The sequence below is a fragment of the Chroicocephalus ridibundus genome, chromosome 3 (assembly GCF_963924245.1).
Source record: "Chroicocephalus ridibundus chromosome 3, bChrRid1.1, whole genome shotgun sequence".
NCBI classification, from domain to species: Eukaryota; Metazoa; Chordata; class Aves; order Charadriiformes; family Laridae; genus Chroicocephalus; species Chroicocephalus ridibundus.
The window spans coordinates 23,359,240-23,373,936 of NC_086286.1; positions in this window are offsets into that span (position 1 = coordinate 23,359,240).

Genomic DNA, 14,697 nt, shown 5'->3' on the forward strand with positions numbered 1-14,697 from the left:
GTTTAGTGCTGTAATAAACATGTTGCCTCTGAGTAATGGTACAACTGCATGGGTTGAAACTGGGCAAAGATTTACTGAGGTGTATACAGTTCTGCTGGACCCTCTATTCCCAAGGTAACAGCAGCCTGTGGATGAGACAAACCTTCTTGGTGTAGTTGCAGTCAGTGCCTTTTTCCTGTTATAGCTCACACCAATTTTGGACTAGAATAAAAAACACTGTAGTGGCTTTTTGGTCAATGTAATTTGCAGTTTTCTGGATGACTTGTGCTCACAGGAGTCTTCTGCTACCTTCCTGTTGCTAACCAGCAGAGCTAAAAGTGTAGTACGTGTCTGGGAAATGTTTATGTTCTGTCCCTCTTGCAAATAGAAACTCTTCTAAGAAACACCCCTCATGGCATGGTGAGGCAATGTGCCACTTACTGATTTTGGAATATGTAGCAAAGAATAAATACAGGTCATTAATATTGCCTTGCCCTGCTGGGTATGAACTCTCTAGCTCTAGGAATACTTCAAGCAAGACGTCAGTAGCAAGCAACTGAAAGCTTTCATTTCCTGTGCCTGCATCCTGTAATCATACCCTGGGATGAAAGAGACTAATTAATGTCTCAATACCAGGGAATACATACCCCTTTTTCTGTTGATCAAATACAGTGACAGTTATTACTGGATTTAGCTTAGGGTCAGGGAAGAGAGAAGGACTGCTGTTAGGAAGAAGGAGCATGTATTTAATCCTTTTAGGGGTGAACCCCTTTCTCCCTCTGCTGACCAGGACGGTCTTGATTGATAGTGTGCCAAATGTACCCACATCTGGTACAGTGAGAGAATTTGTCCAGTGTGTATGGAGGCTTCCTCTTTTTCTCAGACACATAAATGGAGACCTGCCTTTCATGTTGAACAACCTGCAGCCCTTCTTGTGTGGGCTGTTAGGATTTTTTTGAAGTGCTGCTGTGTTGAGTGCAATAAATAGAGCATATCTTAGGTGAATTCTCCAGGGAATTAAATTTCAGTATTAGCTGGTTGTCAACACTCAGAAGCCTTTGGATATAGCTTAAAACTGTTGCAAATCCTGGGAGGTCGGAGCCTTTGAAACTGTTGTGTGGAGTAAGCAGTGTTTTAAAAATAAAACAAAACCAAAGACTTCCCCAGGGCTGAGCTGTGTTGCTTTCAGAGCCTCACAATTCCTGCAAAGTCTGAGTGACCCTGCAAATGGACTTTTTAAAGAGGAAATGCTGCTGCCTGATTAAGGCCCCTGAAGGTGCTAAAAAAGAGAAAAGAATGTCTAAAACCAGTAAAGCTTGTGGTACTAAGATGAAAAACATCCATCATTGAAGCAGTCAGAGATGTAATCTTTTAGAGCGCTTGGGATCTGTGGATAAAGCACTAGGTTCTTGGGAGCTGCTTAAATGAACTAAAATATAACTTAACCAGGGATTATGCCATCTTTTAATTCATGTTAACATGGACTGAAATGTGTATAAGAATTTTAAAAACCCAGAAAACTTGCATTACTGTAACTCCAGGTTTGGCAATATACCTTGTTGTACAGTGTTCAATTAAGTATCTGGTTTGTATAATTGCTAAGGGAGAACTCACCTCCCAAATGGTAAGTCCTTTAGTTTGTTGGTATTTTAGTAATGTTCAGTGCCCATCTTACTGCTCAAATGATTAATTTGTACATGTGCATTTATCTTGCCTTGAGTATGTGGGTGTTTGTTCTGACTGAATGCATACATCTGTAGATGTATGCTGTAGAGGATAATGAAAGCTTAAAATACTCAGTTCTTGGCATCATAGTAGCTGGTTTAAGCATTTACTCAAGATCTCCATTCATGGGTGGCCAGCTTTGAGTCTTCTCCTGTGTATCTCATGACAGTTTTGGAATAATTGTATTTTCAGAGAGTTTGGGTTGGGGGTAACTCTGCAGATAACTCCTAGTTAAGAGATGGAAGTAGCTTCCCAGGGATTGTGTGGTACCACTGAGCTGTGAGATTGAACTGTAAGCATGCTGAATCCCTGAGCAGAGCAGTGAAAGGCTGTTGCTGTGGGCAGCCCCTGTTGCCTGCTTCCTTAGAGTTAGCACATAGGCTCTCCAGCATCCTTGATATCCCCATGCGGTGTGTGGTCCTGTTCAGGCACCACACCTTAGGCAGATGTGTCCTCATCTGTAGCAATGTGCTCCTGCCTGCTGCTGTGGTGATGTTCCAGAACAGTTCCAGACATTCTTATCTGCATAAGGTTTAGCTTACACCCTGTTATTTCTGTTCTGGTTTATTGGCATTACTAAGCACTTCAGTACTAAGCTTCCCAAAGAGTTGGGGATGTGAAACCTTGTGATCAGGACCACAGTGATTCTATGCTACAACTATTAACAAATCAATCGCTTCAACAGGTGGATAAGTGTTAACTTTAAAACCTAAGACAAGTTTTCTAGTGTACTTGCTTTTCTGGCTGTCACTTTGGGAATGCTTCCACTAATACTCTCTTTGCACCACTGAGTTTAAACAGAGGATTTTTACCACTAAATTTGTTGCTCCTTGGCTGTGTGACTTCACATACTAGGTATCTCAGGTGGGCATGTAAGCTCTTTTGAAATGTCCTCTTTGAAAGGCAATAGCACTACTAGAAGGAGAATTCAGAAATTCTTATACAAATACATAGTGTCTTTATCTCTGCATTGGTATTTACACAGTATAATCCATAATTACTTACAAAAAAGTACATGATATTCAAATACGTTAAATCCATCATTGCTTGACATGTCCAGCCTAAATACATTTTGCAGAGGAAAAAAAATAATAATTAAGGGTTCTTCTTGCCTTATAAAAGTTTCAAAGTGCAATGTTAGGTGCATTTTTTTATTATTTGCAAAAATCTGCATGAAAGAAACAGAATAGCTCACTAAAATGTCAAGTATTAAAAGGGAGAAAAATCTGAAAAGCTATGTATTTTCTATGTTTCAGTGCTGCAGTCTAAATTAATGGTGAATGCAGTTTTTTTAAGTAAAGATACTCAACTAAACTCTTTGCTGTTTCATGTTTAAATGAAAGCAGGATCTCTAAGACTGTGTACCATAAGTTTGAAAAATACTCAAAATATTAGAAGTATTAATAAGAAAATCCACTTTGAGATTTCTTACCTGTACAATAAGCAATTTACCTGGCTCTCAGCACAACTGATAGCTCTAGTGTCGGTGTTAGGGGATTTCTGGTCCCTTGCTATGGATTATCTTGTAAACAAAAATAAATGTTTTGTGAATCAATAGTAATGCATGGTTTTTAAGGATAAAGGGAGATTTAGTTTGACCTAGTTATCTAGTTATTGCCTTTTGCAATAACACACTCCTCCCTGCAGCTCTAGCTAAATACTCAATTGAAATAAAGATCACTTCTATAAATATGTAAATGTTTGTCACTTAAAAATCCTTTGACAGAAGATGCTAAAGCTGTAAACCTTGCTGTTTGAGAAGATCTGTTTTTGATTTGGATGGTCCCTGAAGAAATACTCAAATTCTAAGCTGAGTTTCTTCCCTCAAATGTCTGCATTGTCTTCAGTGATAAATTTGCATGCGAAGTGGAGGAAGGCGTTTGGCCTATTCTTAGAGCAAGTCAAAATTACACTCTGCTTCTTCATGATCAGCTGTACATCTCCTGTTCTCTCTTGTGTATCAACAGCATGTGCAAAGCACAGAAGAAAGCCTTTTTCTTGGAGGAATTTACAGATGAAATGTAAGGGATAACCGAATGTTGTTCAATGAGTTTATTATGGTTAAGATCTCGCTATTCTTTACCACTAAGTTATAGCGTGCTGGATAGATGCCAGGCGCGTACATTGACTCCTGCTCTGCTGCAGGAAGAGTACACACTGTTGGTTTTGCCCTTCTTACTGAAAGTTTCCCCCATATGATCTACTTGCATGAACCTGCATGTGGCTGCTTCCTAACTCAGTTCTTAAAAATATTATCCCTCTTAGCTTAAACACTTTATGTAGCTGAAGTTTTTCTGAAGTTAATTGCTAGAACAATTGGGCTGGGGAGTGAATACGCATGTAGTTATGTTGGTGTACTGGGGAGACAGGAGGAAAAATTCAGTGAAAGAGCTGTAATAGGTGGCTGTGAGTAGAAGCTTCTTTACTTGCCTGCTGTCACCAAAGCACCACCTCCAACCACAGATGTAGCTATTGACCACCATCAGGTGGGTAGAGCTGGATTTTGTTGTCAGACTTGAGACCAGGGCTGGATCTGGGTCAGGCTGAGAGTCGGAGAAAGTGTAGTGTGTGTGGACAGGGAAGAGATGGCAACAGATGGCATCATAGTGGAAAGAATGAGGCAACTCATCAGCTGGCAATGTTTCTGCTGCATTTTGCCAATTATTTGTTTTTCTTCACGGAGGAATTCAGTGTATGATTAAGTTTTGTCATTAGTTTTTGTAGTCATTGATCCTAGAAAATCATCTTGTCTACTCTGAATTTAGCATTTCTTAAATTTAAAGCAAGTTTAAATGCTAAGGAATATGACTAGTGATGACGTTTGAGGACTGGATTTTCTTAATAAAAAAGCCCGAGTTACACATAAGTGTTGTGGTAAAGGGTTCCCCAAAACCCTAAGCAGAATTTTCATCTTTGTGGCACATGGTTCTACTGTAATTACTGATTCATAATCTTTGAAAAAGGAAGCTACTCATGCGTTTATGAACTAAGCATTTCAAATACATTAACTTGTTTATATCAGCTTACTGCTTTCAAAGTAAGCTTAGAGTTAGGAAATACTGCTTATATTTTATAAGTGGAGTGGTTTAGTGATTGCATAGAAGAAAAGGACTTATGCATTCATTTTTTATTCAATAAGTAGTTCTTAAGCTTTGTTAAACAATGAGATAGTTTTAATAATAATTCCTGTTTTTCTTAAGCAAAAACCTAAAATGTACAAAACCAAGCATTAATGTAATCTCTAGGGAGTTTAGCAGTTAGTTTTCAGAAGAGATGGGATTCTCATTGACATGTGCTTCTTTTTAATTCTTGCCATAGGTTTAAATTCTCATTAGCTTGCTAATGAGTAATAGTGATTGTTAAGTTTTAAAATTGTAATAGTTTTTTTACATCTATTTAGTTAAAAACATATGAGTAGCTGCCTGTAAGAAGGACAGCTGCTTTCTTGAAGGGAGAATTTATCTAATTATATATAAACATTTATTCCATGCTTATCACCATAGTAACTGAGGCCTCAAGTCAGTGTGCTTTGCTGAGCAGGGTTGCAAAATACTGTAGTGAGCCGAAGCCTGAACTTATGTATGAAAGTGCAGTTTCACATTTGGTTGAGGCACAGCTAGTCCTTGCTACACCTTCTTGACCTCTCCCCTGGGCCTCTATTTGTATTCCTGTGGCTGCAAGTGTGGTGAAAACAGGGAATTAATGTGACTGAAAAATAACCTCCCCAAAAATTAGTGTATGCCAGATTATCCTTATCATCTGGCTGACCACGATTGCATGAGCATTAGTGAGGTGCTGGGAAGAATCAAGAATGTGTGATTGGATCCATGTGGGGAGAGACAACTGCAAATCAAGCTGATTACAAAGCTGCTGCTGAAGCAACTCGTTTAGGGCCTAACTGTGCTGTAGCTTGAAATTGCTGAAAAACAGGTATTGGGTCAGGAGTTAAGCCTGTTTAAGTGAGGGTATGATCTAACCCATATTAATTTTGAAGTTGTTTTGTGACTTTAGCAGTATGTTCCTGAACCAAGTATATCTACTGCCTGTACTGAAGTGCTGTTCTGAGAAAGGAAAATGCTATAAGGATGGAAACTTGATGTCTCTCTTGTATGCAGACCTCTGAAAAGTGGCCACAGTATTTGATCAGAATGTTCACTTCAGGAGCTCTATTACAATCAACTTACTGCATCTCTTTATTTTCAGTTTTATCTTCTTTCTATCTGTACCTAGACAGTTGCTTTCAGAGAAGCCTCATCTTTTTACTTCAGCTTCCTTTTTAACAGCAGCAATAGTAGTAGCAGCTAGCTATTTCTGTAGCCTGTTTGTAAATAAATCTCAGAGGTATTCCTTTTTCGACTGCTCCCTCTGCCTTATAAAAGATTGTGATAGAATGTGTTTTGTAACTACAAAACTTTACAGACTCAGCCTGTAAAACATAATCATCCTAAAAACTTGATGAGGGCTTTTACTTTTTGTCTGGTACGTTAACCAGGCCTTCATTTTGAGCCTTTAAAATTATGGTGCCATTTTATTTTCTAGGGCATTTTAGATCATAATTTCTCCATCCAAGGTCCTGATCCCATGGAGACTTCCATACTTGTTTAACAATGCATGTTTTGAGCTGTACCACTGATTTATTACTCTACCTGTACTGTTACCTGATTTGAAGACAGTCAGGTGGTAGGGCATCTACATTACTTCTGCAGTATTTACAAAAAGATAAATGATTTGCAGGTGTAACACAGTGCTATAGTTAATGACGCTAGCAAACTGCAGCTTGAAATGTGATCTTGTATAGCCATTTATAGTCTGAGTTTTCAAGAGCTGTAACTCTGCTTTTGGCTTGGTTAACTTCTGTGGCTGTTGTAGATTACATTTGCAATCAAGTTGTTGCCAAACTTCCACTCGATGTTAAGGTCATGTTTACTACTGCGCAACTGCATAGTGAAGAGTTGCAGTAAAAGCAAAATAAACTTTTAAGACTCTTGAAGAAGCAGCATAGTGTCACTCTATGTGAGCCTGATAGCAAGTGGGTGTTGGGCAGAAGCTCAAACTGACTGTAGACCAACGCAGAACATTGTTGGCAGCAGTTAAATTTTACTGTTTCATTATAGCTGATGTGTCCTTGACTGCAGCTCTTATAAAAACATCTTGTGTGTGTTCTGAGTACTGTTTAAAAAAGAACATAGATGTAAGAAAACTGGAGTCTGCAGCTCTCCATATGTGGTATTAGTACTGTGCAAGGTTTTAATCTATTAGCCAGATTGAGTGATCTGTTAGCCTGTTAGAAGAACTGTGCACATTAAATATCTGGCACTGCTGATGAAATGAATGCTGTTTCTGGAACATTTGAGTTCCTGTTATTCTTCCAGGGAATGGATACAAAGGCTAAATGTGGTCCTCCCAGATGAGGACTAAGGTATGCTAGCAGTGAGCTGCAATGGAGCTTACATTATGGCTATAACTGTTCTGGATTAGACATCCACACCCGCACACCCCTTTTTTGTTTTAAAATCTTGTAGATAGATGCATCTTTGCTGTTGTGAATACCAGTAACTATTTGAGCTTCAAAAAAGCCCCAACAACAAACCATGGTCAAGGGAAGGAGTACTGCTGCTGACATTTTGAGAAGCCTTTTTTACCTAGCTTTAAGGAGCAAGGTGTATGTAGTGATGATCAGCTGCATTTGACACGTAAAATTCTCAAAAATACTAAGTTTTCTGTGTGAAAACTGGCTACAGAGCAGAGGAGAATGGTTGATTTACTTATTTATCGGTCTTGGGGGGGGGGGGGGAAGATATATAAACCCGATTTCTGTAAACACCAAAAATCCATGGAGAACCAACACCTTATTGTTCCAATTGTATAAAAAAAACTTCAACTGAAGGTCTCAACTTTTTAAAGACCAGTCAATCAAATATGGAATATTAGTGCACAGGAAACTAAACTTCCTTATTTCTGGTACTATGGACAGATTTTTTTTTCCCAGTTTTCAGTTCCTGAAAAATTGACATGGCTGGCATTTGGGGGGATGCATGTGCCAACTTTATGGTATGTTGCAAATACAGGTGCAAAAGTTGACAGAACAGTATTAGAACTGGAGATATAACAGAGTTATGGCCTGACTCAGTATAGTTTGTGCGCTCTCAAATCCTGATGGGGTCTGAAACCTTTTATTACAACTGGATTCAGCATTTTTTTTCTCCTGTCAATTACTTTCGCTGATCTATTTTTTGGTTTAGTATTATTTCCCATTATAGACATGATTAAAAGCAATTTGGAATAATTCCAATACTCATGCATATCAGGGAGGAACTGAACTACCATAAAGCGATCAATTCTGATTCCTCTGCTTCAGTATGTGTTTCAAATCTCCACGAAGATGCCTATATGCTTTCTAAATAATTTTTCTTAAATATCAGATATTTTTGTGGAGAACTTTTAAGTTTTAGTTACTTAAGCTTCTGCTTCGCTGCAGGCACTTTTGCAGGCTCCTGCTCTTATTTGTCATATTTGAAGTATGGAAAGTGAGAACACTTTTGTCTCCGTTGATATTTCACAGATGCTAATTGCTCAGAAATGGCAGTGTATCCCATAAAATATCGTGAATGCTCTCTTACCAGGCAGGTGAAATATCTTAAATAAAGCCATTCTGGATTGTAAAACTTAAAAGGATTCAGTGCCTTCTCTAAGGTTTCATACGTGTTGTAATGATGCTCAAGCATCATGTGAGTGTTTCATGTTCCATAAAAGTGAGCTTCCAAATCAATGTATTGGCTTTGCTCCTAAGCTGGAGGCACTGTAGTTGCCAAAGTTCAGGTTTCACACTCAAATAGCAGTCTAATTGAAGCAGAAAAGGCCTGATAACTGGTCTGTTTTTCTGTGCGCACTTATTGTGCCAGCAGGACTTAAATCATGCCCTCTGGAGACTGCAGTTGGACTGTCCAGTCACACCCCTTTTTCTTTAGTTAAAATTATGCTGTGTGTCCTATGCAAGAGTAGCACAAAAAGGAACCATATTGAGATAAAAGATCTGGTACTTATTCATGTACAGGGTTAAGTAGGTATGTAACTTAGTAAGGATCATACCCTACCATTTATTTTTGCTAATTTGGAATAAGAGATAGGGTTGAGGCCAAGAGAACCTTAGAGAACCAAATGATTATTTTTAACCATTCATCTTGTTAGAAAGCAATACTTGGAAGGAAAAAAAAAAATCAGACTTGATGTTTATCAGTCTTATGTTTATGAGCTATAGGAATTTTATAGACATGATACAGAGATAAGTAGTCTGTAGTATTACTAGTTCTATACAAAAAAAAGGTTTTTGCAGAAAATTTTCTGTTACAAGAATTTTAGCTGCTAGATCAAACAAACTAAGTATGCCAAACTTCCAGTTAACTTCTTGTGTGTAAATATTTAATTTCTGCTAAATAGGCTTGAAAATGAAAAGGTTTTGGTAAGGTTTTAGTTAGCATGTGTTTTTCTAAAATTTATTTGAAAAGTAATTTTTGAAGGTTCTTTAATATTAGGAAATGCTTTAAATCACAAGGGATAATTGTTCCCTTTTCAGAATTGTCTGTGATTTGTCAGATTCTTACAGCTTCTAGTGTCCCTTTTTTTTTCCAAGTCAAGTAAAGCAGATAGATGGTTAGAAATTCTGAAATTCAAGCTATATATCTAGGTATCTAGCTCTGGTTAAAAAATTTTGGATCAGTTTATAAGAGCGATTATTGGAACTAGAGTGAAACCAAGTAACTCTTGTTTCCCAGACCTGAATTCTAATTTCCTACCTTGTACTCTGTCCTTTGCCTTTTATTTTAGAGTAAAGTCTACTCCAGTGTTTTGTGTTTCTCAGTTGCAGTTTCAAGTTGTAAGAAAGTGATGCTTTTCCGGCTCTTTAAAAAGTCCATAATTTCTTTTCAAATGTAGAAAAAAAAAAACCAAAACCCAACCCAAACAAACCAAAACCCAACAACCCTACTTAAAGAAATAAAACAGGAGTAATGGAATGAGTGTAAATATTGACATGCTGTCTTTGTAAGCTACAAGTCCTACTGGGAAACTTGATGTTGAGTTTGCTTTAAGTTCCTTGTACTGAAAATAAATCAAACGAGTGCTGAAAATGCAGTGTTCCTCAGTAAAGATTTTTACTTGACCTGAGGAGATTTAACCTTACAAGATAATCTTGGCTACCTTCCAAAATGTATCACTGAGGATGCTTTTTTTATCTGCTTTGTATATTCAAGCTCTGTCAGTATTCACACTGAACTTTCAGGAGACTGTCTGGACACTTCATTTTATGAAACATCAGTAACAGATGTAATTATGTTTAAAAAAAACCCAAAACCAACAACAACAAAAAAAAACCCAGAAAAACAAAACCACACAAAACCAAAAACCCAAAAGGGACAACCAAGGCAGCTTTACACAGCTGTCCCTTTTCCCTCAGGGGCTTATTAAGTGTTACACAAACAAGACTTTCTAGTTGCTTTTGCTTGTATTGGGACTTGAGGTCTTTTCTCAAACTATGCTATCTGGCCTGTTTTGTTTCATTAATATTTTTGTAGCAATTTACATTTACCGTACAGCGTGATAATTTTGCAGGGTTAATTACCGATGAACAGGAAAAGTTTTGTTCTGAAAAATTTCCCTGAGCATAGAGTGTGATCTGATGTGCTCTGCAGATTGTTTCGACATTTTGGTGTGTTTTTTTTCTCTAAAATGTCAGATAGGGCTTTGATTAAAGAAAACTTAACACCACTAAGTTATTACACTAGAGCTTGCTTTTCTGACTTAACATTTAGCCTTCTGTTTAGCTGACCGTGGCCTGCAGCTGATTATCTTTACTAGTGTTGATTATGTGTAAGCCAAAACACAGCCCGCATGCTTATACCATAGTTGGCTTTGAAGTAATAGCAAGTATTGAAGACAGGGAAGACTTGTAATATTTTTTGAAGTTATGACTTTAAAAGGAGGAAAGAGTTCTGAGCAGCACGTGCTATTTTATATATGGCTAGTCATAAATCAAGATTGTCAGACCTTTGGAGCAGAAGATGTATTTCGCCTGATCCTTTCTACCCCATTTTGCTCCACAGAGCTTTGATCTGTGATTAGGTCTGTGTGTATAGATCTGTATATATAGCAGTTATTCATGGCAGAACTGTTGCTTGAAACTCAGACAAAGCTGGAAACTAGGTGAGCAGGGTATCTCTAGTGCTCTGAGTGTACAAACCTATAATGCGTTCTTAAACACAGAAACTGGTGCCCAGGCTTATTGCCTATCACATGCTAAATATGTTTACCTTGATATTTTGAAATTACTACTACAACAGGCCTCAAGGGCTTGTTGTCCCCTCTGTGTGCATGTGTTATTCCTGCTGTTGACGATGGGAATTAGCTATACTCATCAGGAGGAGGATATACCCGTTGGACTAGAACTTAGACAGCAGGGAATATGAAATCCTCTGGTTATTAGATGGTAAGAACAGTGCAGCTTAAGCATCACTCCCACTTGGCTTGTCACATCTGCTTCTTGTGATTTTTATTTAGTTTTTTTTTTGCTAAGGAAACAGTAGTGAAAGTAGCAGCTGTGAAACCTGGTGATAGCACGGTGCTACCTTGAAGGAAACTGCAGCTCAGGGCTGCAGATCAAGTGTGGCACAGTTTTGAGTGATGGAAGTGATCCGTTTTTCTGGAAGAAGCAGCCATCCAGGTTAACCCTAGTAAAAGCTGACTGTCACATGCTGAATTAATAAATGGTTGTCCAGAGAGAGGATTGCTTTCATTTGTGTCTTTTAAAATATATTTTCAAATTTGTATTCAGTTGTTTCTTTCAACTATTAGGACAGATTTCTTCTCAAGATGTTATATTCTTTGAATTACTGTAATCTATTGTTCCTCTTCTAGTACTGTCTGGGTAGCTGACACCTTCAGCGACATGAGTGAAGTTTATATCTCAGATATCTCTGGACATAAACGGTGTTGGACTTGACATTCTTGGGTTTTTCTGCTATATTAGTAATTGCATGGGGGGGTGGGGAGAAGTAATAGTGTGATATAACACAAGGGTCCAAGAATGGTTTAGCTTAGGAAGGCTTGATCTTTCCTTTCCTATGCTTTTTTTTCTTCATTTTTTTCAATCTTTGCTAATCCTGTGTGGAAGCTGTCAGGCGTGGGGCACTTCAGAACCGTTTAGAGCTCCTACACATTTCCAAAATGAGAACTGCGTAAGAGATTGTCATCTTTGCAAGAGAAAAGCTCCCTCCTGTGGAAGAGAGGAACTTCTGCAAGTGACTGGGAGGAACGTTAGGGCGTAATACTGTGAATCTGTGAATTTAAATTAGCAGGAAAAAGGGGCGCAAGCCCAGTAGTGGTTTGCAGATGATGAACCCAAATCCCTGTTGTCTGTTACTTTTTCACAAAGCAAGCTCTTCAGATTTTGTATGACTTCTTTCTAAAAATGTTATAGCTAAAACCAGTTATAACTGTTTGTGAGCAAAACTGGATAGTTTAAACAACAAATGTGGCCACAGTGGAATCTTTAGTGTTGAAGGGTGCTAAAGCAGCTTTCTGTAGCTCTTGCTGAAAAACCTCAGTATTTTGGGTACTTCTGCAAATTCCAGTTCATAGAACTTACGTTACTTTTTTTAAATTTATTTTTTTTCATTTTTCCTTTTCTGAAGTGTGATAATACTTTCTGTATATATTGAAGATCTGTGTCAAAATTATTTTGGATCTTGCTGCAATTGGGGGTCCTTAGTAGAAAGCTCTGCTGAGCTCAAAGCCCTGTCTTACTTGGAAAATACAACTGCACAGGAAGCATAAAGATGAATTTGTGGTGGAGGAGCTGGAACTAGAACTCATCTTGATACCAAATTTCTGCTAGAAACAGTATTTTTACCTTTGAGCTGAATAGGATTCATGCTTGTGATCTGAAGGTGGAAGGCTCTAGCTATTAGCACATTAGCAAAACCCTGAGGCATTTACTTCCATGAATGCTAATGTTATTCCCTGGAGAATGAAGCACTTTGGAGGGCGTAGGGAGAGACAGATCATTTAGCATTACAGTGGAGATTTAAATTTACCAACTCAGATTCATTGCAAGGTAGAGGACTGAGACAGCACAGAGCGTGCTGACCCACTTCAGAAGAATCCTGTATTGAGATTGGGTATAGGGATCCTGTTAACTGGCAAAATGCTAAGTTATGATCTTATTCAGAGCTAGCTGGGTTCTAGCTGGTGGCACACAGCAACATGGACATAACTGGTTACAGAAGCATGTGACTTGGCACGTTCTTTGTGGTATGTAATGGTGAAGTGAGATTTGGTTCTGTCACTAGAGATTTATGGTGTACCTGCTCATTTTGATACAGTTTGGAGTTATCTTTGAAGTGGAGAATAGTTGCTCTATTAAGGAAGTAGTATCCTCATTTATAAGAACTGTGGAGGTGCTGTAGCTTGGATGACTAGTCCTTATGATTGTGCATGTCAAGAAACGCAAGCTCCTGACTTTGTGGGAAAGCAGAAACTTCTCCTGAGGCTGCATGTAACAAGGGCTAAAGTCGGGGTAATGGGGGCTGCTGGCAGAAGTGCCCTGTTAGTGAGGTTCGCTACTGTGTGAGCTGTCTCTGATCCCCTTCTGGACCACAGAGCACTCGGTGGCTGCTGCTCTTCAGGTGCCAATTTGAATTAAAAGAAACTCAGCAGTCCCTTCTGTGTATACGTACTTGCGCTAGGTTCTGCAAGATTGCAGTGTGTTTGCATGGGAGGAGAAGTGGCCTACATAGTTACAGATGGGATGGGGAGTCTTTTTCATGTGGCTTACAGGTGGCTCCTGGATTTTTAAAGTTCCTTCATGGTGCATGTTTCCTCTTAGTAGCACCATCTAGTGATTGCCCAGAGTATTTTTGAACGTTGCTTTTTTCCCCTCTGGCAATTCTAGTCTAATTTCTTAAGAAATTGAAGCTCGTGTTGAGCACATTTTGTCCTGCTCTTCTTCCTCCTCTGCACCCCTCCACCTTCAATGTTAAATGTTTTTCATGAAAATCGGAAGAGGGGTTGAGGTCCCATACTGAGTTGCTTTGAGTTTTATGAAATTACGTATCTGAACAGAGTACAGCGCTTGAAAGTAGTGTCCATAATGACAGAAGGGCTGCAATATGAGTTGAACTGTAATATTAAAGCACCAGAGAATCCACAGGAAATGGGCAGGAAATTGTACTCTAAGTTCTACAGTTCATTGTGATACACTACCAAAAACAAAAGTAAGGTAAAAGTTTCTGCTATGTTTTTAGTGTTCACATGATAGTGATTGCTGTGAAGCAACTGTGAGCTGGAAGAATCGTCAGCAGGTAATTTTCTTTTACTGGAGCCGTGGGAATTGAAATAATGATAAAAATACAGAGGAGAAAACCTACCAGAGCTGGAAATTTATTCTTGATTGTAATGACTAATAATTTGTGCCTGCTCACTTGCCTTGTTTGAAAATTTGTAGACCATGGATGAAATAGAATTGCAGAGAAATGTTGTGGCGTTTTTGCAGTAATTTAAAAAACTAGTTTGGATTACCTGATGCAGACTGTGCTAAAGGTTTGTTCTCATCCAGGAATTCTGCATCAAATGGGCTACATAGCAGGTAGCTTGTAACTGATCTGAGATATGATAGAGACAGACTACTTTTTCACAGCATCCTAAGGACCGCTACCTCACTTAATGTTTCATTTCTATGACTTTTTAATAAAAGCCCAGAAAGTAAGAAGGAGATGGACTAAAATTGATTCTATCTTTTTTTTTTCTCCCCAATGGAAGTGCTCCAGTATCAAATAAAATGTGGACTAAAGTCTTGAATCTCGTGGAATGGAAGGTGTTGAATGGCACTTGTAATGGGCACATAAAGGAGAAAGATTTACTGGATTTGACACTTGGAACTTGCTGTTAACTTGGGTTTTGGCCCTTTTTATTTGTAAACAATTTTAAAAATTGGGGCTGTGT